Source organism: Taeniopygia guttata, chromosome 3 (genome assembly GCF_048771995.1).
Source record: "Taeniopygia guttata chromosome 3, bTaeGut7.mat, whole genome shotgun sequence".
NCBI classification, from domain to species: Eukaryota; Metazoa; Chordata; class Aves; order Passeriformes; family Estrildidae; genus Taeniopygia; species Taeniopygia guttata.
In genome coordinates this window covers 60,155,774-60,178,662 of record NC_133027.1, presented here as the reverse complement: position 1 = coordinate 60,178,662, position 22,889 = coordinate 60,155,774, and the positions used below count along the sequence as shown (strand labels likewise).

Sequence of the window (22,889 nt, the reverse complement as noted above, 5' to 3'; positions counted from 1 at the left end):
ACAGGTTCTCTATAACATAATTTTTTGGGGTTTTTTTTTGGGGTGCTTTTTTTGTTGGTTTTTTTTTTTTTTTTTTTTGGTTGGTTTGGGTTTGATTTTGGATGGTTTGGGGGTTTTTTGGGGAGTTTTTTTTTTGGTGTTACATTTTTCCTTTTCTTCTTTGTGAAGACGTTTCCAGGGACAAAAACAAACCAAAAAGGCAAAAACCCCCCAAAATTTTCTTCTTACAATATCAGCATGTATTGGTCCTTCCTGAAAGCCATCCCAGGTAGCAGTGTGTCATATATTATCTCTTACTGCTTTCTTACTTCATCCTTATCTTCAGTCTGTCCTAGTAGACCTGTACCAGGTGCTTCTATGGTCATTATTTTACCATGTATTAGAGCAAATAATTGCATGTTTTCTTGCAGAATTTACTGTGTAAGTTAACTACAACTGCAGCCTAGCCTGGGACTAGATGAATCAATGTAATAAGATTTCTCCACTGGGGTTTTATTCAGACATCTCTCTTAGATTGTCAACAGTTTTAAATCTGAGAATATCTCATTAAGAGTTGGTTATATGGACTGTTTTCACCCTTACTGAATGAATATGGCATAAAGCAGGCCTGGGTTACAAGCTGGAATTCTCTATCATCCAGAAAATCCAGCTAAAAGGAAGAGATTTCACAAATAAAAGTTTAGTGACTGCTGGTGAGTTAGTTCACATGCTAAAGCTCTCAGTAAGACTTCATCATTGCCTCCACTCCTGGATGTAATCACATCTTTGCCATTTTGCATTTTGTCTTCTCTGGGAGATGCACTCAGGAGAAATACTGCTAACTCTATTTTAAAGCCAGCACAATACTTCTCACTGTAAGAAGCACCATCTGGTCACTGTATCAGAGCTGCAGGGGAAGAGAAGGAGATGGTCCAGCGCTCAGCTGTGCTTGGGACTTGCTTTGCTTTGGGCCAGGCTGAGGAAGCTGACTGCCCCTGTGTCTTCAGATCTGCTCTTTGCATAGACCTTGGAGTGCAGTGGTAGCTCTGCCCAGCTCTGCCATGCTGTGTGGAAGCTGCTGTCCATCCCAAACCCACAGTGGTGTGCAGCTGGTGAGGCTAGGAATGTGCTGCCTCCTGGCAGGACGCACTGACTGAGGCGATGCACCAGCTCTGCTGCTGCTTCCAGAGCTACCTCGGCTGTGCTGCCTGTGGCATTCCTGCACTTCACTAAATCTTCATGTGGAGGTTACAGGCCCCGAGAGACACTGTCTGTGATCTCTGTCCATGGAAAAGAGTTTTCAATCTTACAGGATGAATTACAAGCTCTGAGTGTTTGATATGAGTAATAATTAAGTGTGGCACTGGTGCAAAAGTAAAATTATAGGATTCTAGATTAGGGGTTCAAAGGGGACAAGATGGAGGAAACTGGGTGTGTCTTGTCCTTTTTATCCTTCTTCATGCCCTCCATGTTTCACTGTAGTGTTGGCATTTTTCTGTTGGTTTAGGCTGGGGACACACTGTTCAACGTAGGTGACAGATATTGGCACATTATTGTAAATATAGCACACGTAGTTTCTGGCATATAATGTTTGTAACATCCCACTGGGGGCAGAGCCCCGCACGCTGCCCTGCAGGACAGACCTGCGGCAGGGCAGCAGAACGTGTTATGGATAAGCAAGAATAAACAGCCTTGAAAACAGCACAGATGAATTATGGCTTCTTCTTTGGCAATGGGGCAGAAAGACAGAGACTTTCTACAATCTTGGAATCATCAATACCTGCAGATTCCGACAGTTAATATTGCACAACTTATACTTCCAGGTGGTTAAATTTTATTTAGCTTTTTTTTTTAAGTCACCAAATGCTGAAAGAAAAATTGAAAGAAAGGTTACTCACCATCAACAAGGGCATGTTTGCATATTTTTGTTTCTGAACAAAAAAAGAAATGAAGCATTGCTAATGAAAGACAAACAAGCTCTTACAGCAAGTAAAATTGAGACACTGGAAAAAATATCATTCTGGAAATTTACATTGTATTAGCAGAAAACTGATGGTAAACTAGAATTGTCCAAATCCTCTAACAGCTGTTAAACATACTGTCATGCACAATTCACCTTCCTGAAGTGTTTAAGTAATTTTTTTTAGGTGCCCATGAGACAAGCTAGTTGTACATGTGTCCAGCCAGTATAAAAAGGAAAACCTTTACTAGAAAGGTAATTCATCATGCAAAGGTAAGCCATCCTATAACAAGATATATATTATTTATATTAGTATTTGATGTTTTTCTAGCCAACTGCCTTGCTGAGACAGTCTGATGGCATGAGCTAATCATATTTTGAAATAATTTTTGAATCATTTTAGATCCATTTTTTAGCTGTAAGGTTTTTTTCTTAGGAAAGGTTCAAAGAATCATAACATTTATTGAAATGAAAACTACTTGTGTGAAACATGATGGAAAAGACTAGAATCTCAATCCTAAAACATAGAACTAGAGAGGTTATTAAAGGGGAAGAGAAGCAAAATTCAAAATTTCAGAGTGAGTTTGCAGACCTAATCACTTCCAAAGGCAAATAGATTCATGACCTTCGTTTCCCAAAGCTCTTATCATAAACCCAATGTGAAGGGAATAGTTCTCAGAAAAACAAAACAGGCATGAAACTCCCATGTTTGCTTGGGGTTTTTAGTTGTACTGTTTATTTTGAAACCAGGAAGCAAGTGAAATCATCAGATCCAGGTGCAGTGAGGCTGGAGGTGATAATCCCTGAATGGAAAATCACAATGGAAGACAATTTGCCTTAGAGCTCCTCAGTTGCCTGAGTTGTGTGTGGGCTGAATTCTTATGGAAATGAATGTAATTTTCTAATCCAAACCTCAGGACTGTCATTTTTTAAAGTGTCTCCATATGTGCTTCTGCAGACTTTTTCTAGCCAGTGAAGGGCTGTCTTTTCTACATGCTAGTAGGTGATGCTGAGCTGAGGTTGGTTATGCCTTCCCTGCAGGTCAATTGTACTTTAAAAGTGAGGCACAGGTTCTATGTTCAGCCCAGCAGGGTACATTTTTAGCAAGCTAAGTGCCACCCTTCAGGCATACAGGAAAAGCAACGAGTCACTTTTGCCATGTGTTGCCAGGCGTTAAAATACAGCTTTTGAGAATGTCAACAGCTGCTTAGAGATTATTTGTTATTTTGCAGAACTATGATTGTATGAAATGGCACAAACCCTAATTCTCAGAGAGATGCACCCTCAGCTGGGTAGCAGTTTCTAAGGTGTCCATGCCCCAGTGCCTTTGAGCAGGGCTTTTGCTCTTAAACCATCCAGGTGTTTTTGAAAATACAACCGTATGGTGCCTAAATAGAACTTCAGGAGTTTAAATTAACTCCCTGACTTCTAAATATCTGCCTTCACTCCTTTAAGCCTTGGATGAGACTACTTTTTCTTTTAGCTTGAAAGCATAGACCTGTAGGGCTAGTAGGTTCTTCCCCTAGATACCCTCTCAGATTCACAGGGATAGTTGTGAATTTATTTGTACTCATTCTGTCAAACAGCTTGAGATGATAGCATGCTTTTTCAGTGTCTACTTAAATGCTTTAATGTCAATTAGTCAGTATCTTCTATCCCAGCTTTAATATGTACATTCTTAATGGCTCTTCTAGTCATTTAAATAGCCAGGGGCCACATCACTTGAGATCCTGCTATGCAGGAGCATAGAAATAGAGGGGAAGGAACTCTGGGTCAGTAGCTCAAGTCACCTGCCAGCACCTCCTGAAATCCCCCTAGAAAATTTTCAGGCTCTATCTTAAAGCCTGGATAGATTTTCTTGTTCTTATTCATTATGTTAGGAAGCTGTTATGAAATGTTGTGCTTGAAAAGTTATCCTTTTTAATTGCCAGTTGGAAATTATTTATGGTCAGTTGTTCAGCTGCCAGTACTGCAAATACACATTTGCAGTGGTATTGATTGATATTTTAAACAATTTTTTTCTTGTCTGGTTTGTACCTGGACATGTTTACAGAGTAATTGATTCTGTTTTATGAGACTGAGCAAGATTCTTCTCCAATAATTCTATAGCTTAATCCTAGGCTTATTGATTGATTATATGCCTATTCTTGGGATGCATAAGGTATGATTTTAAGTACATAGGAATGTAGAGGGTATAGGATCCAAGCTGTCTGGATAGCTGTGGTGCTGCCTAACTGTTGGGCTCTCATAGGAAGAAGGGAACTGGTCACTGCTTTTCTAAAAGGAGAAAGGGAATAGTTTTTTAAAATAAAAAATCAGTGTATAAAATAACGGCTTTGAATACTGATTTCACCTAGATGTTACGGTATAGACAGCAAAATGGACAAGGAATCATAGGGGTGGATTGCAGGCACATTCATTCCTCCATTCATAATTTTGTGATGATTAATACAAACCTCCCACTACTTAGCTGGCTGGAATTCAGAATCACATCCAGCTCCCTTATCTTTCAATGAGCAGAGAGTTTAAGCATTTATTGATGCATTGTGAATTCGATTTGTGGAGTTGGTCACGCAATTTTGTCATTGTATCAGACAAATATCATCAAAATGAATTCCTGTTTGGAAATCACCTTCTTGTGTGGAGCCTGCACTAGGTTATTTAGCCCATCTTTGGTGAAGGCTGCTTTAACATGCTTCTTATTGTCTGTGTGTTAGCATTTGAAGAACCTTTTTATGTTACTTTTTTTCTTTCCTCTTACTGGTTTTGCATTTCTCATCTATATGGCATAATTGGCAAAGAACAGCATTTATTATTTTGAAAGAGTACTCTTACTCTCTTATTTCCCAGAATATTCCCTCAGGGGACAATCTGTTTAGTTCAGTCTGTAGCCCTGTTTACAGACTGAAAGTGGAAAATGATAAATTAATTTGAAGAGAGGCAAGGAGTTTAGCTTTTGTATTTTATTATTTAATTGTATGTCTCTGCACAAATTGCTCTGTTCAGTGAGAAAATTCTCTCTCTAAACTCGTGAGAATGATGTTTGGGAAATGGGGAGTTGTGAGACTAATGACTATCTAAGAATTGGCCGAAAAATTGCAAATGCAAAGGACTATACAAAATTACCAAGAGTTATTTCTGTGGGATAATTATGGCAAAAATTTGTTTTGTTACAGAATTTATTCATATACTTGCTGTCATTTTTTTTCTTAATGTTCTAGGCCTTGCTTATGATGAAATTTGAACATGTTTAGAAAATTTGTACCTATTTAGAAAAACCCAGACCAATTTCTACCATGCACAAAGGCAGTCTTCTACAATTCTGCCGCTCCTGTACCATGGAGCGCATGTAACTCCATGGTTAAACAAATATCAGTTACATCATAAAGCAGTTTATTCCAGAAGTTCCGAAGTTTCTCTTTCTTCTGTCAGTTTCAGTCTTGTGGATAGAAATTATATTAGGACTACAAGGCTTATGTGGAAAACATATACTAGAGTGCAGGAAAAGGGAAGGGTCTATTATTAGAGTTACAGGCTTCATGCATTTGTATGGCAAAACATAATCACTTGGGGGTTACATCATTGCAGTTCAGCGCAGAATTCATCTGATGACTGCTTTGAGTCCAAGTGAAAATTTATGAACCTTCAAAAGGCATTGCAGTGAAGGAGAGGTTAATTAAATGACAATGAGACAATAGCATGGGAAGATGAGAAACCTTGATTGCTGTTTGTCACTGGTTATAATACTTAATTGTCTATATGTTGTTTAAAAGTAATAAAAATAATAAACCATTACCATAAAGATGAATCTCATTGAGGCGGCGCTACCAATGGAAATTGACAATCTTTATACCAACAAACTTCATCAAAACCTGAAAGAGGCCGTAATAGGAGAATTGATGTGAAAGCAGAAAAATTTTAATTTACTTCCACTAGGACCACAAATTTTCTGTGTGTGGAGGTTCAGCAGCTGCTGTGCAACAGTATTTTGTAGTCAAAGCTGTTTCTTTCCTACAACAGTCTGAAAGATCATCAAGCACTACCCATGTTTGAGCTGAGAGGCTTCACTGGAACCCAGAGAAAATTCACAGCATCTAAACTAGATGAGAATATCTCAGTTCACCCCTACCACTTCAGAGAGCTTAATTCATAGGCATGACTATTCTCTGCAGGGAAATGAAAAGGCTGTTACTGGTTTCTCTGGTTCTTTTCACCAAGACAGGTAGAAGCATCCCTGGGTGAGACTCTATACAGCACATGAACATAATGATGCTGCTTCCAGATGGGTGCCAGCATTGCTTCATGGCACTGCATTGTGCTGTGGTGGGTTTACTGGCTCAGTCTGTTTCCTCTTCTGTATTCTACATTGGTGCCTATTTTTGTGACATAATATGTAAAATTCTTTTATTTTCCTTCCATCTTCAAGCAGCAGTAAAAGGAAGAGGGAAACAGCAAAAATGTTGCATAGTTTTAGTCCATGTAAAACCTACAAATTAAATACTTCCTAGAAAAGTAGGAATTAGAGATAAAGTGGGTGCTGTGTAGCATCCAGAACCCTAAACTTAACCCTAACCCTAATCTCTATTGTCCAGCTTTGTCACTTAATTAAAATTATTCTTCCTCCTGTGAGACACTGACATGACGCAGTGTTGGCTCAAGCAGAAAACCCTATGGAATAGAGATGTGCAAGACAGTATGTTCAGAATTAAAATCCTGGAGATCACCTTTAACTTGGCTAAAAAATTAGAAATGCCATTATGTTGTGATGTTGTTGCAAGCTCTCTTCATGCTTCTCAAGTCAAAGACCAGTTTTTAATGTTGCCCTTAGTATTAAGGGATACTTTATGTGTTAAAGTGTCACGTGATCTGACCTTATCAAACTGGCTGGTCTTTTAATCAAAATAGTATTCAGCTCCCCATGTTCAGCATTTCCACTTTATTAATCTTTTCTGCTGCCTCTGGAACCTGGCATGCTCTTTGTTATGCATTTGAGGGCACAGAATATTTCACATGAATGCAGTAGCACTCTGGTGGAGATCAGTCATTTTAAACATTACCTCTTTGCATAACTTAATTTCATGCTGCTTTCGCACCCTACTGTCAAATCTGCTTAATACCTGTACTTTAATTTTGCTCACATTTTTCTCCTAAATATGTTTCTGCCAAATGTACTTTTTCCATTAAATTGGTAACGCATGGTGTAATCATTGCTTCTAAAAAGCAGTAAGAAAGATTTGCTTCTGAAAGGGGTTATTATTTCCAATTTGGATATATTAACATATATGGGCCATTAATATAAATTTCAAGGAACCAGGGATTATAAAATTTATGGAAAATCACATGGACTATTTTTTTCTTTATTAATATTATTGTTTTATCCTGGTCACTGTGTACTTTGACCTGAGGCTTATGGGAGCATTGGAATAGTCAAACTTGTCCAGATCAGGGCTTTCCCACCTTCATATGCCATCTTAGTGCCCCACAGCACGTTCTCAGGGAGGAGTAAAAGAGTAGGACAAACATCTCGCAAAGTTTCCCAGACGTAAACTTCCAGATTCAAGACGCCTGCAGTTTAAAGGTTTGGTTTTGGGGCCCTGGGCAACCTGATCTACTATGCAGCATTGCTGCTTATGGCAGAGGAAATGGAAATTTATGATCTTTAAGGAACCTTCTTATCCAAATTATTCTATAACATTATTGTTTTACTTTGTTTTGGTATTTCTTAGCTATTTGTCTCTACATTTTTCTGGGATTCCCTTGTAACTTCTAAACTTTTAAAATGGACTTTTGACATCTGTGCAGTTTATGACAATGTGTTACATGATTGATTGTCCCATAGTGTGAAAAAGTATTTTGATTTTATTCTGCTGTTTCCTATCATTGAAATGGCCCCTAATTTCTCTTTTGATGGTCAACAGTCATTTTATACTCTCTCCAAGCTGTGATTTCATGAGCTCTTGTCATATATTTCTTTCCCATTTGTTTTCAGGAACTCAAGACTTCTGTGACTTCATGGTCTTTAATGGAAAAAAACCCTAATAATTTACACTGGAAGGATGCAGAGGAGCAGCAGACTCGGATGGAGTATGTACTGTACAATGTCATAAAAGTCAAATTAGCTCAAACAATGAGCTACACTCTGTTGTTTTCTGTTATATATTTATTCTCTTATCTATTCAGAGGTTTTGCTGACCTCTGGATCTGTGGTGGGCTGTGAGAAATAGCACAGTGGACATCACTTTTGTATTCTCTCTGTCAATGAACACTGTTTCATTTATCAGGTTCATCATGTCATTAGATAATTCTGGTCAACAGTTGTTAGCAATTTCTGAGATGTCTTCTTTTGAAGACTTTGCAGAAATTCTTAAATACAGTGAATGTGTGCACAGACTTTTCTGTAGGATTGAGTTTAGATAGAAAAAAAAATCACTTAAATAGCAATTTGACTGTGTGTATGCACTTTTGAAAATTGAATGAATGTGTGCTTCAGTGGTACAGGAACATGCACCAGAAAATGCATTTTTGAACTCTGAGTTTATTTGATTTGGCCTAAAATCAACCTGATTAGAAGTGGTTAGAATTTACTTAAAATGAGCTTAAACTGCTTTTACTAGGAAAAAAAAAAGCTTTTTTTTTTTCTTATTGTAGCAATTTTGATACCAGTTTTGCTTGTGATAACCTCACCAATGTTGGGATAACACAAAACCCAGCTGACTTGCATCCATCCAGATCAATACACTACAGGTAAACTGTGGTTACACCACCTCCTGATGAAAAATTGAATGGAAACATGCTAATTTATTCCTAGATTCATACATCAGTCTTCTGGCTGAGTAAAACAATGACAATTTAATGGCACACCAAGATAAAAAATACCCTTTATAGCCTTAATCTTCCAACAGACAAGGTATATTTTTCCCCAGAGAAGAAAGTGCTTCTGCAGTGACACCATGTTTCTGTTAACTTTCCCTCAAAGATTTAAAGCCTTGCAGCTTTTTGTTCTGTTTTGTTGTTTTTTTTGTTTTTTTTTTTTTCAGAGTATTTTTCAGGCTTTTGGTATTCTGCAATTTATGTGATCAATCCTATTTAACTAGCACACCTTGAATGTCAAATTATGACTATCTGTCCTAAAAAATGTTTATGAAATACCTTGCTGCAGAAGGGGAAAGCCATTTATGAAATGCTGTTGACTGCAGACATCCTGGATTCAGCTTTTCAGCCAGGTGTTAAATTCACAGAAGAGCCCTGCAACACTACAAGAAACAAAAATAACCCAGACAAAAATGTTGTATGCACAAGTAGTGCCTAAGAACAGATGAGAAGTGCTGTTAAATTAATATATAGCTTTCTACGAGCTAATAATTTGGTTTTACTAAAAAAAAAAAAAATCGTAGACAGTCCATAAAACTCAGCACTGGGAAGGAAATAGGACAAATTTAGTTACCAGCTAAGTATTTGTTCAATTCCTGTCAAACAAACCAATTCAGCCTGTTTTAATTTAACTTTACTACTGAGATAGTAAAGTTAAATTGTAAACTGTTTTTGGCTTATTGCAGAGTTGTTTGAAAATAGATTCAAGATATTTCATATTTATTGCAGCAAATGTCACAGTGAAGCAATTATTGAAGCTAGAATTAACAATATATTTCAGAATTATTTACATTAACAGATGTTCATGCATATACTGTTTATTTTCATAAAGAAAAATACCAGTACAGCAGTTCTAGTACTTTTATGATATTGATTTTCAAGGTAGTGAAGAGGTTATATGTACACACAGACAAGTGTACAGATGGTAAATGAGACTATCAGTCCATGCTTCATTTGTTCACTGGTGAAATCAGTGGGATTCCCTTCTGAGACTGGCTGCTTCCCTGTGTCTTTAAACGGAGCCTAGGCTGGGTGACTGAGATGTAGGCATGTCCCTGTAGGCACCAGAATGCCATCCCTGGCATCTATTCAGTGTATGCCATTAGAGCCTCTTCCCCTTGAAGCCTTTTATCTCTGAAAGTTAAAGATATCTGACTTCTGTAATTGTTTTCCCAATAAAATCAACTCTTTGTTCTGCACCCCAGAGGATACTACAATTTTGTCTCCAGGATGTTTTTCATTCTCCCTGCTGAAACAAACATTTTTTTCTGCTCTTCAATTTTGTTGCTGTTTTTATTGTTGTTATTGTTTAGAGATGTATATATTATATATGCTCAGCAAACTATTTGATCACAGGGCTATATCAACAGTTATGGGTTTCATATTAGCAGATAATGTTTTACTAGCCTTTTCTGGATAAAATTGTAAGGGGGTTTTTACATCTAACAACAGTCTTTTGTTGAGGCAAGGATTTCTAATGAAAAATAGGAACAATAGACTTGTTCATAAGAAAAAATACCCAAATCTTTGATTTGCATAAAATCTAGAGTGTTTTGATTTTATTAGTTTTAATTTTTTCCTTTGAATTGAAAATTTGAATTGTCTTTCACAACTGCTTCAAACACTGGTTGCTCTTGCAGCACAAATTTACTAATTTGAATAATTTTCCTTGCACATCTGTGTCCAGGCTAGGACATAAACATAGCTTCATAAACTATTGAGTGTGTCTTCTGAAACCTGAAAGGCTGCAATGGTACTTCTACCTTAGTGCTGCCTGAACATTTCTGGTTTTCTTCTAATAAACTAGCATATGTGTTTTAAATTGGCCTTTTGAAGCCTTACTGAGTGAGCTCCCCAACACATCTCTCCTCCAAATATTTGCAGCTTCCTTCTGCGCAGCACTGTGACTTTTGCCTGTGTTTGTGTCTTTTTTTTTTTTGTTTGTTTTTTTTTTGTTTCCCCCCCAATTTGATCTAGCATAACTTTGCAATTGGCCATTTTAGCAGCGGAAAGCTGTGGATTTTTTCTGGAACTTTAAAGGCACAGGCATGTAGGAAACTCGATCATAATGGTGTCTATTATTCTTTAAAAGGGATTAAATTCAATCTCCTGCTTTCAAGTAAATGAAGAATTGCCTAATGCTTTTTTTTAATGGTCTCTCCTTACTTGGAAGCTGAACAAGACCCAGGAAGAGATTTTTCATATTCCAAGATTAAATACATAATTGTAACACCTAATAGATATTTTAGATATTGAAAGGCATCAGCATGTAAATACAGCCACTCAAGTGCATTTCCAAATGATTAATTATTATTGGCATCTCTGGCTGGCAGTCCTGTGTTCATAACTTTACTTTTCTATGAGATAAAAAATGCCCCATTTTTCTCTGTTTCTGAGGCAGTAGAAGCGCTAACCAAGTGGCTGAGGCAAGGAAAAGGTTGTCTCTATTTCCCATAAGTGTCTGCTTTGTAGAATGGGCAGACATAAGGAGTGGTAGCATTGGGTAGCATTTCTTGCTTGAAAGAATGCTGTCCCCAGCATTCTGGTGCAGGTGATCCCATGGGCTGCATGGACTTGCTTTGCCTTCCCCACGGCCCCCTGCCCTGCAAATGGTATATTTTGGTGAGAGCTCACCTTCACTGGTACTGTGGTACATTCCCTGTCAAAGTGCATGCCCTCAGGGTAGGGGTTAACTGTGTGCTAACATCCTCCATGAGGCAATACAATAGTTCACTGCTGAAATTAAAGACAACGGGAAATAAAAAAATTACAAGATTAATCTCCTGATTTAAAAAAAAGCATTCACAGGTAGTATATCAAAGTATGGACTCCCACCTATGGTCAATTCTGTCCTGCCTCTTTACTTTTTTCTTGTATCATGCAAGAGGATTTTTTCTTTGTTGAACACAAACATGTCAGGATAACTTCCCTTTCTATCTTTCTCATTGACAGTCCCAGTCTTAAACAGTTTTTGATATATGGAGTCTGTAAATGTTCATGCGCAGTGAATATCAGAAAACCAAACAAACTTTTTTTAATTTCAATTTTTTAGTGTCTTTATATAGCTCTTATCTTTATTTAGAAATAGTTCTGTTATACTAGCCAAGAACTAGCTGAAACCATCTGCAGTTTATTTCAAATATGTATCAAGTATTAATCATCCAGAAGTCTTCCTTGTGGTCCTGCACAGCTGGAAGAAGCTAAGCTATTTATTTTTACATAATTCTATTTATATTACACTTGTTGTTTTGAATTTTCTACATAATAATTCTTCCATTTTTTAAACAATGTTGCAGGTCCACATGCTATGCATGTGGTCTCTTGCAAACACGTGAGGTTTTAAATTACAATTGCTTCTTGAGAAACAGGGGAGGAAAATTAAGTGAAAATGAAGAGAATGTAATATGGTATGTTTGAAGTTGTTTGCTAGCTCAGTTTCTCCACAATCCTTCTGAATATTTTGTAGATCAAAAGAACAATTACAGTATATAGTAGTGATATGCTATTTTTCCATAGTGATATTCTAGCTTTGTCTATGTTTTTAGAAAATGTAAAACAAAACCAAGTGACTATCTTAAAATGGGCAATACATCTGTAAAGATGCAAAACAAGGGCTGGTCTCATGTTTTCTGTGGCTGAAGAAAAGGTAGGAAAGTTCACAGTTTCCTCTGGAGCCTCACAGGCCAGTTGCTCTGTGTGCCACAGAAGGCAGATGTTGTTGCCATTATGGCTGCAATAATATTGTAGATAGGAACTTAATGTGAGCCAGGACCAAGACAAAGTTTTAGCTCAGAGACATCTTGTGGCAGGAATTTTAATAATAAAAGTAAAGCAATTAATCTTCAGACATATTCTCTGTGTTTTATCCCTACTCCTCTTTCCCCCACAGTAAATCTCCAGAACTCTTCTTTCTTCTTGCCAGAATTTAAGGTCACTTTCACTGAATTTGTGTTCATCATTAGGAGAGAAAAAATTGTAGAGGTGAATTATGGGCAAAGATTTATGAAGCAAAACCAATAGCAGCTTGGAGCTAGTTTTTTATAAACAACTTTTTAGCTAAAGCTTAATATCTTTCTCCTCCTCTATCTCTCTGTGCAAAGGGAAAGTTTATACAAAGATAAACTTAGGCCTTTTCTGTGTTACTTAGGAGTCTCTCCATGAGATGAAAAGTCAAAGGTACTTCACCAAACCTCTGTGTCTCTTGAGTCTTCATAAAAGAGAAGATTTCTAGGTCTTTAGTCTTGCCCCCATGTCAGTGTCCCAAACAATACAGAGTTTAAAGGGTTTTCATCACAGTGATGCAGAAGAGACATAGCTCAATTTGTTGGTGATTTTGGGCACAAGGATGCAGTTTAGGGCAGTGGCTACTGTTAATAAATACTTCTTTTGTTCCTACTCCCACTAACATTTATGAACGCATAGATAATAAGCAGGATTAAATCCTGAAGTTTCCTGAAATTTCCCTGGCTGGCTGCTAAGAAGCTCAGTTCTTACTTGCTGCTCTATGGTACAACTTACTGCTTCTTAGGATCCTTCAAACAGGAAGCAATCATTTTATAGCACTGAGAAAATTTATGGTGAGTTAAATATATAGGGTTATTTTTTCACATTCCTCAAAATTCTGCATGTGATCTGACTTATAGCATCTGTCCTAGACTGTGGTGTTTGAATGGTGCAATCAATGAAACCCCAAAATAAATACTTGAAATAATCAATCCTAGAAATAACAGACTTGAATCTGCAACATCTGCAGGACTTATTTGCTGACCACAGTCCTTGGACTGACATAATTTTAGGAAGGAAAAATGCTGTTTTTATGATCTTTTCAATGTGTTGATTAAATAATAAATCCAAAATACAGCCTGCCAGATTTCTAGACATGACAATGTTTTAATGACTACAAAAGCAGAAGTATGCTGAATGTGCCCATCAGCTTACCTGTATGCTAGCGGGGACCTGTTTTGGTTAATGAATATTTAGATTCTTGTGAAAAACAATGTTGGCATATATAACACTCGATGTTTTAATAGCTTGTGCAAATAGTCGAGAATCCTGTTCTTTACTGTTTAGTCTGGAACAAAATCCTTTCAGTTTTTCACAAAATCAAATGGTGTTATGTCCACAGCAGTGGCAGCCCACATCAGTTTCCTACGTTTCTGTCAGCCTGCAGATGACACTCATTATTTTCTGTTCCTTCCCAGCTTGTGAGTTGTCCTTCCTGCCCTGGTTATATTCTGGGATGGCAGGAGTTGGTCAGCACTGAAGTTAAGTAGTGTGGAGAGTTATATTGTCACTATGGTTTACTTCTTATTCTGCTAATAAGAATATTCTTATTAACTTGGTAATCCCTGGAGGAAGCAACATCCTATGGGCTTCTGCAAGTGTTGCAATGACAGGTCCAGTTGAGGGCCCCTTCAGAAAAGAGGCTGGGAGTGCTGGTGGATGCTGCATTGAAACATCAGCAATGGGCCCACATGGCAGAGAAGGCCAGTGGTGTCCTGGGCTGCCTTAGGAGAGATGCCACCAGGGTGAGGGAGGCGACACATCTCCTCTAGTAGGCATTGGTGAGGCCACACCTGGCATGCTGTGTCTAGTTCTGGGTTTAGAAGTATGAGGCCTTCATGAGAAACAGATGATAAACACAAGAAATGAAAAAAATTATACCAAATCAAATAAAAGAAAATAATAGTGTGCAAGTTTAATAAAAGCCAGTGGGAGTAGCTACCTAGGGGAACTGCCAAGTACACTCTGAGGAAGAAAAACATCGAAACAAAAACCTTTAGAAAAGGAAAATTAAAAAATCAGTGACAAGGTGAAATTACTTTTTTCTCAGGGAATTACAGTTCTCCTTAAGCTAAAAAATGTCTCTTGGCTCTGATTATTCTTGATATGTAAAGTAAAATAGTGAAATTAACCCTGCAACTTCTGTTTTAGCTTGTATAGATTTTTGAGCATCAGAAATTAATAATGATCAATCTCTTGCCATTTTAGGATGTGTATTTCTTACCAAAAAAAACCCCCAAAAGCCAAAATAAAAATCACCAAACCCAAGACTTTATAGTTAAAATACTGTGATATTTGAAAATGCATTTGAGTCCTAATCATGCTTTGTTGATATCAACACTTAGAAACTCTGAAGCCTATGAATGTATTAGAGGGATTTGAAATTTAATATTAATTTGAAATTTAATATTAATTTGTGGCTATTGAATCAAGAAATATGAGAGATAGTATATGAAAATTTCTGTTCAATGTGCTAGAAGCTGGCAAAGTGAATGTTTTCTAGCAGAAGGAATTTGGGCAGGGCATGAATGCAGTGCTCTCCAAACCTAATATTAATATTCTGCATTCTTACACCTCCAAGGGATAATGACAACTTTAGTTATTTGCCTGGATGAAAATCAGATGAATGAGAGTAACTGCAAAGGTTTTAAATTAAGGTGATCTATTAAGGAGTGCATTTTATGTGCTGTTGCTATGAGAATGTCTGTGAAATTCCCTGGCATATTGCAAGTAAACATTTTTATCTCTTTCCCAACTGCGGCATTTACAAAAGAGGAAAAAAAATGTTGTAGAGGGCAAATTTTAGGTAATGATATAATATAAACATTTGTAAAATGAGAAATAATTTTTTCTTACACATTTTCTGCACACAATCCTTTCTTGTGCTTGTACGTTCTCTACAGCTCATCTTTCTGCTCCTAATAAGCTTGTATTTTTTCTGTATAAAAATTGGTTTGATCTTTGGCAATTCATTTAATACTTTAAATATACTGTTGTTTTAATTACCTTCCACTTCTTTCTACTTTCTAGAAATGCACTTCAAACTCTATAACCTGAAATAACTCTTCAATCAGAAAAGCTTATTTTTGAGGATAACTATGATGGCAGCTCTCTCTCAGATGAATCCTCACACTTTTTCCTCAAGATTGATGGAAAATCCACAAAATGAGAATTTTAAAATGTGGAGAAGCTTCTTAGAAGTATCAGAAAAATGGTGGATTTGATAAACACAACAATATTATTTGTTCACTCACTTTTGGAAGTCAGATTTGATTTGATTGTGTAAAGTGTAGTATGAATAGGACTCATAAATTTCATTAATGCTGCCATCTGTGTGATAGTATCTCTGTAGACATCAAAAGGCTGTTGTCAGCTGCCCTACATAAAGACTTGAGATTCACTCTCCCGGGAGAAAAAAAGTTGTCATACCACATTAAAGGTGGTAGGCAATCAGTTAAAGGCAATAACCCTGACGAACAGGAGACTCGTAGTCCATTTTTTACTAACTTGTTTCTTGGCGAGATTTCCAGCTTTCTGCAGGGACAGAAATAATGTTTAAGAGCAAACTGCTGATGCTCAGATGAAGACATAGATGTTAAAATGAGACTTGGAGCAGCAAATGATTTCATGGGCTAGATCACTGCCTTTTCAAGAAACTGCATCATGCTGATCTACAGATGGTTTTACAGGCGGTAATGGCCAACATTTTAACACTGACTGAGCTAAATGAAAATCAAGGCAGAAGTTTATTGCATTGCCTTAAAGTTTATAGCAGTTCACATTCACAGAGAGAAGATTGATTCATTTTTATGTATATATTATTTAGAAAGCACGACCTTTCAAACAGAGAGCACTTTTATGTGAAAGCAATGATCTAGGAAATGGGTATTTCCCAGTATTATAATAGTGACTCAGGGAATGTTAGAAAAGGTCATTGATTTCTTTATTCTAAGCATGAAAATTTCAGCTACAGCTGAAAGAAAATTTACCATGTTGATACTTAGCAGTGCCTGCATGTGTAGTATAGGAAAAAAAAATCAAAGACTTAAAGATGGAATAAATTTAGACAACTTACAAACAGGTCTGGGATGACTCAGCCTCCTGTTTTTGTCAAAAGCATTCAGTGAATTTCTCCCCAAATGATCTAGCATTGATTGTTTTGTTTCTGATAATCACATTCTTGCACTAGTAATTTTGATCATCAGATGCAGTGATGAGGAAGAGTCCCTGTCATTGAGAATGTTAGAGACTGACTGACCTGTCCCCATAAGATGTGATGCTCATGGAGGTCCAGCACGGTGCTTTCAAAAGAGCTTTTCAGCAGCCAGGTTTGACTTGGTTTTCATTTTCAAATGACACTCATCATTTTTATTATACTTCTTACCAAAAGCAATTGAAGGAGCACCCAAGTGAAAAGCCACTGACTATGAAGTAAGGATTGACTAAGGGTTAGTGAGACATATCCCCACTATTGGCTCAGGGACAATAACCACCATTTGGTTAATTTGCTGAAATCCTCCCTGTCTGCTTGTTACTGCTGTGTGGAGGAAAGATAACTATAATTTAAGTAGTATATTTCTGTACTAATCTGTTACTGGCTCTTTCATATGGAGCCCCTTGGGCTTGTTATTTTTATGAACACTCATGACTGATGTCCTTGTGAGTCTGCCCCTCGAAAAACTCATAAACCACAAGAGCAAAATATATCTTTGGATACATGGTTTGTCAGATTTTTGTCAGAGACTCTAGATCAAACCCTGTGTTTTAAACATCCTTGAATATCTTTAGAATTTAATCAGTAGTGTAATTTCTGAATGTAAGCACAATCTTTCTTTTTGATTCTGTGACTAGGCCCTACTTCAGTTCTGGAATGCATATGTGACCTTTGTAAGTAGGCAACCAGCAGGGAATTAGGGTGAGGAAGACAACTCTTCTGAAATAAATCAATACTCCATTAACACCTATACTACAAAATGCAGATGTGAAAGGGCTAGAATGACCAGTCAAAGTTAGCACAACAGTTAGCAGCATCATGTGCTAACTCAATCTTCTTACACTGTCCTTCTCTCTCTCTCTCCTACCTTTCATTTCCTCTTTTCTTTAGTGTTTTTTTTTTTTCTTGTATTTCATGTACGACTGCATTGTTGAACATGGAAGATGTCCACTCCAGGCCATTTCCTCAACTGCATCACTGCTTCTGTTCTTAGCAGTCACACACTGTCTGTGTCTCAAGTCATCTCCTATCCTTTAAAAACAGCATACAGAAAGTGGGCAAGGTGAGATATGCACAGTGACTGCAGAAATTACTGAAAATGAAATTGTATTCTCCATGGAAAGGCATTTCCCATTAATAAAACTGTTTTTAAGCATTCCTTGGGTCCCCCTCCAAGATGATGACAGCAGTGATTTCTTGCTCAGGATTCACTATGGTTAGTTAGGAGTGCTTCTGAGTCACCCTGTACTGTGCATGGACATGCTTCCCTACACACTTTGTGGCACACAATGTTTCATTCTTTTCAACTCCACTTTTAATTTCAGAATCTATGGAATTTGATTCTTGATGGAGGATTTAATGGACTAAAAGAGAGAAAGGGGGTTTGAGAGACCAGCTGGCCCCACTGCCAGCACCTGCAGTCCTGTGCCTGATATAAAAGAGTAGTGCAGGATGCAAAAGGAAGAGCTAAGTGCACAGAAAGGCAACCATTTCTTAAAGTTAAAAATTTTTCCTACAGTGGGAAGGAAGACTCTACTGAAGATTCCACAGTTCAGGCTCTTAGGACTTCTCCCGTTTCCAATGGGAAAAATGCCATGGTGTAGGAAATTCACAGTAAATTTAGAAGTTCTCTTAAAATGGCAATGACTTGCCTGTAGGTGAAATTTTCATGCATCCCCACTCAGGAATTTTTACTTTGATTACTCATAATTAGTCCCAGATCATTCATTTTTGGCTAGATTTTATACCAATACCAAGCTCTGATTTTCAGAATATTTGCAATAACAAAAAGCTGTTCATATTATATTATGGTGGTTGTTCTTGAACTCACATAGTGTGGGTATTCAGCAGAGCTTCTCTCTCTTATAAACCAGAGTTTAAGTTACAAGTCTGACTTGTAAACCAGAGGGAGCCCAGCTCATAGCTACGTCCCAAAGCACATGAATGTTTCATGTTAGGTTTCAGAGCAGTGCATGGGCTGAAGCTCTTCCTCTCTCCAGAAAATGCAAAGCTGCATGTGTAAAGGAGGTATTTGGCTCAGGAAAGCTGATTAAATTTAGTCTAGAAAGATTTACAGAGAGGAAAGACTGAAATTTGGAATGTGTCGTACCTCACAGAACTAAAATATGGATGTTGGAACGTGGAGTTCTTTCAAAATGAATATCAAATACTTAATTTAAAAAATGCTAGAATAGAAACTAAGGTGCTGTTACAAAGTTTTTATTGCTTGTGTTATTTTTATGTATGTAAAAATAGATGAAATATCTACATAATAATTAATATCTAAAATATCCATATAATATCTGCATAGATATTATCCTATACCAGATTTTTAAAATGAGTTGACTTAAATCTGTATGTGCTATCTAGTGGTATGTAACTTCATCAAAACTCATGCTTTCTTCAGCCAGCTGTGAACCAGTACCATGAGGTGCAGATAAAAGGTAAATATCAATTTCTAGCTGTGTCTCCTATTTGATTGTCACTGGTCATTCACTCAGCATCTGGGTGTTGTAAGAATCATGGGAAATGTTAAAAATGAATGCATAAGACTGAAATAGCTTTTTTCTGTCACATATACTAAGTGGAAAAGGAGTAGATGAAAGAAGTGGAGAAGGTAAAGGAATCAAAGGATAATATGGGATATAAAAAACTGTCAAAGGACACTATTAAAAAAAAAAAAAATACAAGGCAATTAACTGAGGTTTGTTTGACATGGCCCAAGCAGTTAGGCTGCCAGTGAGTATGGGAGACATGTGAAAGGTATTAGGAACTGTGAAAGGTATTAGGAACTCCTTGGTGAGATAATCACGGTGTAGCTGCTTTGAACATGTGTATCCCAGGAACTCTGCTGGATCACTGAGAGGACATCAGAAGGACAGATCTGTTAATAAGGATGTCTGGACAGTCCATGAGGACATTTATTGCACCATTTAGTGGAGTTGTGTAAGCATCTGTGATTCTCTAAATATATCAATTGTTTTCGCCAGGATTTGAACTCTGCCATTTCCTACAACAACTGAGCTGCAAAGTGCTGCTGCTGGGCAGCACCTTTTCAAATAACTTCAAATTGGAGCCAGAGATAGCTAATCAAGAATGAGTAATCAGTGACATCTGTAATCTAGTCTTAGAGGCATGCAGTAATGGAGCCTTCAGAGCCATTCACATGATCTCCTCTAATGCTTCAAAAATCAGTATCAGTACTGTGCCATATTATCCCCCTAAAATTTTCTTCTTTAGGCTAAATTACCTACATTGATCCAAACACTCTTCATGTGTATCCATGTTACCACTACTTTTGTCTTCACTATAATGGTTTTGCTGTATTTTCCTAAAGAATCCAGTCACACAGCTGCAGGATTACAGGTGAGAGTTCTAAGTGCTCTGGGAGAATTATTTCATATGTCTTGTTTCAGCATCTCTTCCTCAAACGAGCTTTACCTTTTTCTCAATGGCATTTTTCACTTCTGCACAGTTTACAATTCACCTCAATTACCAGATTTTTTTTTAAGGTTGTACTAAACACCATCCATTAACCCATCCTGTATTTTTCATAGTCTATTTTTCCTGCTCAATTTGTAAATAAAATCTTCTACCACAACTTTCCACTGCTGCCTACTGAATAGAAAAAAAATTTTCCATGTATTTTTTTCCTATTCGAATTTTAATTACTTTTCCCAGGAAGCTTATTGTACTCTTCAGCTCCATGCAATCTTAAAATGTTATATATATACATATATGCATATTTATATATGCATATTTATGTGTGTGTATGCTCTATTCTGATGTCTTAATTTAAATGAAAGTACTGAACAAAATTGTATCCAGAATGGACTGTGCAGAATCCCATTCATCATCCTTCTGCTTCAAAGAGAGTCATCGATTAATATTTGTTTTGGTACAATTATTCATCTGCTTGGTCACTCACCATTCATCTATATTGTATTTCACTAAATTGCTTGTGAAAATGTTATCTCCCACTGCATTAAAAGTTGTGTGACAGTTATAGTTTCCTTCATCACAAGTCATGCTACTCCATGATAGAAGCAAATTATTTTGAAGAAAATGTTTTTCGGAGATCCATACTAATTGTTTTCTTCCATACACTAATTTTTCTTCATTTAAAATATAGATACCATCCTGTCCCCTTCTCTCCTCTGGTAGCTCTATTTCCTTTATGAATTCACACATGTGAAATGGCCCTAAGAGTAATTTTAATAATTTTAAGCTACTTAGAAAGAAGCTACTCAAGACTGAAGAATTTATTAAAATATATATTTATTTCAAATTTGCCCTGACATGCTCTTTCCCAATTCTCCTATGAGACTTTGTGCCTTTAATACTGATACTAAATTGTACTGCTCCACTGAATTGTAAATGATCCATTAAAGAAAATGGAAAAATGGTCCACTATCATCTGAACACTTTGGTCCACTATCATCTGTAGTTAGTTCTTCATCCCTGCTGTATTTATATCCCTAAATGATTAACTTCTTTTTGCATCTTAACACATTCTGCTTCCCGTGATCTTTATTTTTTCTTTCAGGTAATATTTTAGTGTTTCTGACCTACTGTCTATAAAATCTACTTTTTTGTATAAGTCTCATAATCTACCCAGTTTCCACTTTTATAGCATTCTCTTTCTGTAGCTAAAGTCACGGTTCAGCCAGTCTCCGTGCTTTTTTCTGCACTGGGACCTGCTTTTTTTCTGCTTGTACCTGATGTGTCATTTGTTTCCTTGAGGAAATGTCACCTCTTCTCTAAGTTTTTTTCTTCCAAGACTTCTCTAGGGCTTCTCCCATGAGATCCTACGCAAAAAAAAAAAAAAAAAAAATCTGAATTCTGTTTTAAAAAAATTGGGAATATTTTGTGTTCTTTATATCCTTTCTCTTAACCAGGCACTTTTTCAGTTCACAGTCACCCTTACTGTGAACTGCTGCATTCTGCCCTGACTGTTTTCTCTGCTGCTAAGACTCAAAGCCACCAGAACAGACCTTGTAGCAGCTTTCTACATTTTACTATCGAAGTGTTTTTGAGTACATCCCAAAAATTTGGCAGACATTTTTGTCTGCCAAATTTGCCTTTTTAAAAATGTTTTAATGCCCTATCCTGCACTTTAGATGATTCCTCAAGGTATTATGGAAAAAAAGCCCCAACCAACCAAAAGAAAAATCTATTCAAATGATTCTTTTGGGAAAATGGTCTATATACTGCTCCATTTAAATAATGTTCTTTCTCCTTTTTTCACCACGTAAACAGGTTAACGCTTAGCTTTCATCCTTCATATAAAGTGTTTGCACCCTTAATATGTGAGAGAATCCTGTAGCTCTCATTCATTCCCTAGGCAGCTCTTCTTGGACGTCTATTATTATTCCAAAAACAGCTACATATGCCATCACCTGTTATACCAATGAAATAAGAATTTTCCTCTGCTTGTTTATTCCCCATACTCCTTTCAACACTACACAGACAGCTAAGATGTTTGGCAAATAAATTAGTGCTCTTGAGTGACATATTGCCCCAATCCAATCCACCAGATGCCATTATTACATAAGATACAATCATACCTAGCATGGGGGAATTGCAGCATTGCAGGCTGTGTATCTCCATAAGGGGAAGAAGTGCTGCTCCTGTTGTATTCAGGACTTGCTGTTGCTGTTAGGCTTTTTCTGCAGAGAAATTTCAACAGATTGGCTTCTCTTTGTTGTCTTGGAAAGGTAGCCCAGTGTGATGAGGGCACTTTAAGTAATATGGTGATCTGCTGGAATCAAGAATCCTGGGAGTTTCTCCATGCCTTTCGCTAGATATAATTAAAGAACTTCTGCTTATCAGTGAGCTGCGCACAGATGTCCCATCTCTCTTCTGTAAGTGCCTCAAGGGATTTGTTCTGGCTCAGTTCCCCACTCAACTCCTCTTCAGTAACGTACTTTGGCTTGTGTTCCTGTCCTGTATACTTCAGTAGGAGTCGAGCATGTGCTTAGAACTAATTGGAGAGACATCTGACAGAGTTAAGAGGGTTTGCAACCTTGTTTGACTCATGTACTATTCAGAAGCCTCTCTGGTTTAAATTATTAATTTCATTTT

The 22,889-nt window shown here is 37.1% G+C and overlaps 2 long non-coding RNA genes across 4 annotated transcripts in view; one reads left to right on the top strand and one right to left on the bottom strand.

Annotated features, from left to right (window-relative positions):
* LOC115494348 (uncharacterized) overlaps window positions 1-22,889 on the top strand; it is a 178,847-nt gene that overhangs the window by 67,762 nt on the left and 88,196 nt on the right. For both annotated transcript variants that reach the window (XR_003959342.4, XR_012055067.1), the window contains exon 2: window positions 7,929-8,023. This is a non-coding gene — a long non-coding RNA (uncharacterized lncRNA). The remainder of the gene's footprint in view (window positions 1-7,928; window positions 8,024-22,889) is intronic.
* On the bottom strand, window positions 81-22,877 carry LOC140683713 (uncharacterized). 2 transcript variants are annotated; one of them, XR_012055066.1, is made up of 5 exons: window positions 22,373-22,877; window positions 11,444-21,613; window positions 9,089-9,192; window positions 5,736-5,811; window positions 81-1,845 (listed from the first exon to the last, which is right to left on the bottom strand). It is a non-coding gene; the product is annotated as an uncharacterized lncRNA (long non-coding RNA). The 2 variants fall into 2 exon arrangements; XR_012055065.1 differs by having other exon boundaries at window positions 21,524-21,613; window positions 22,373-22,862.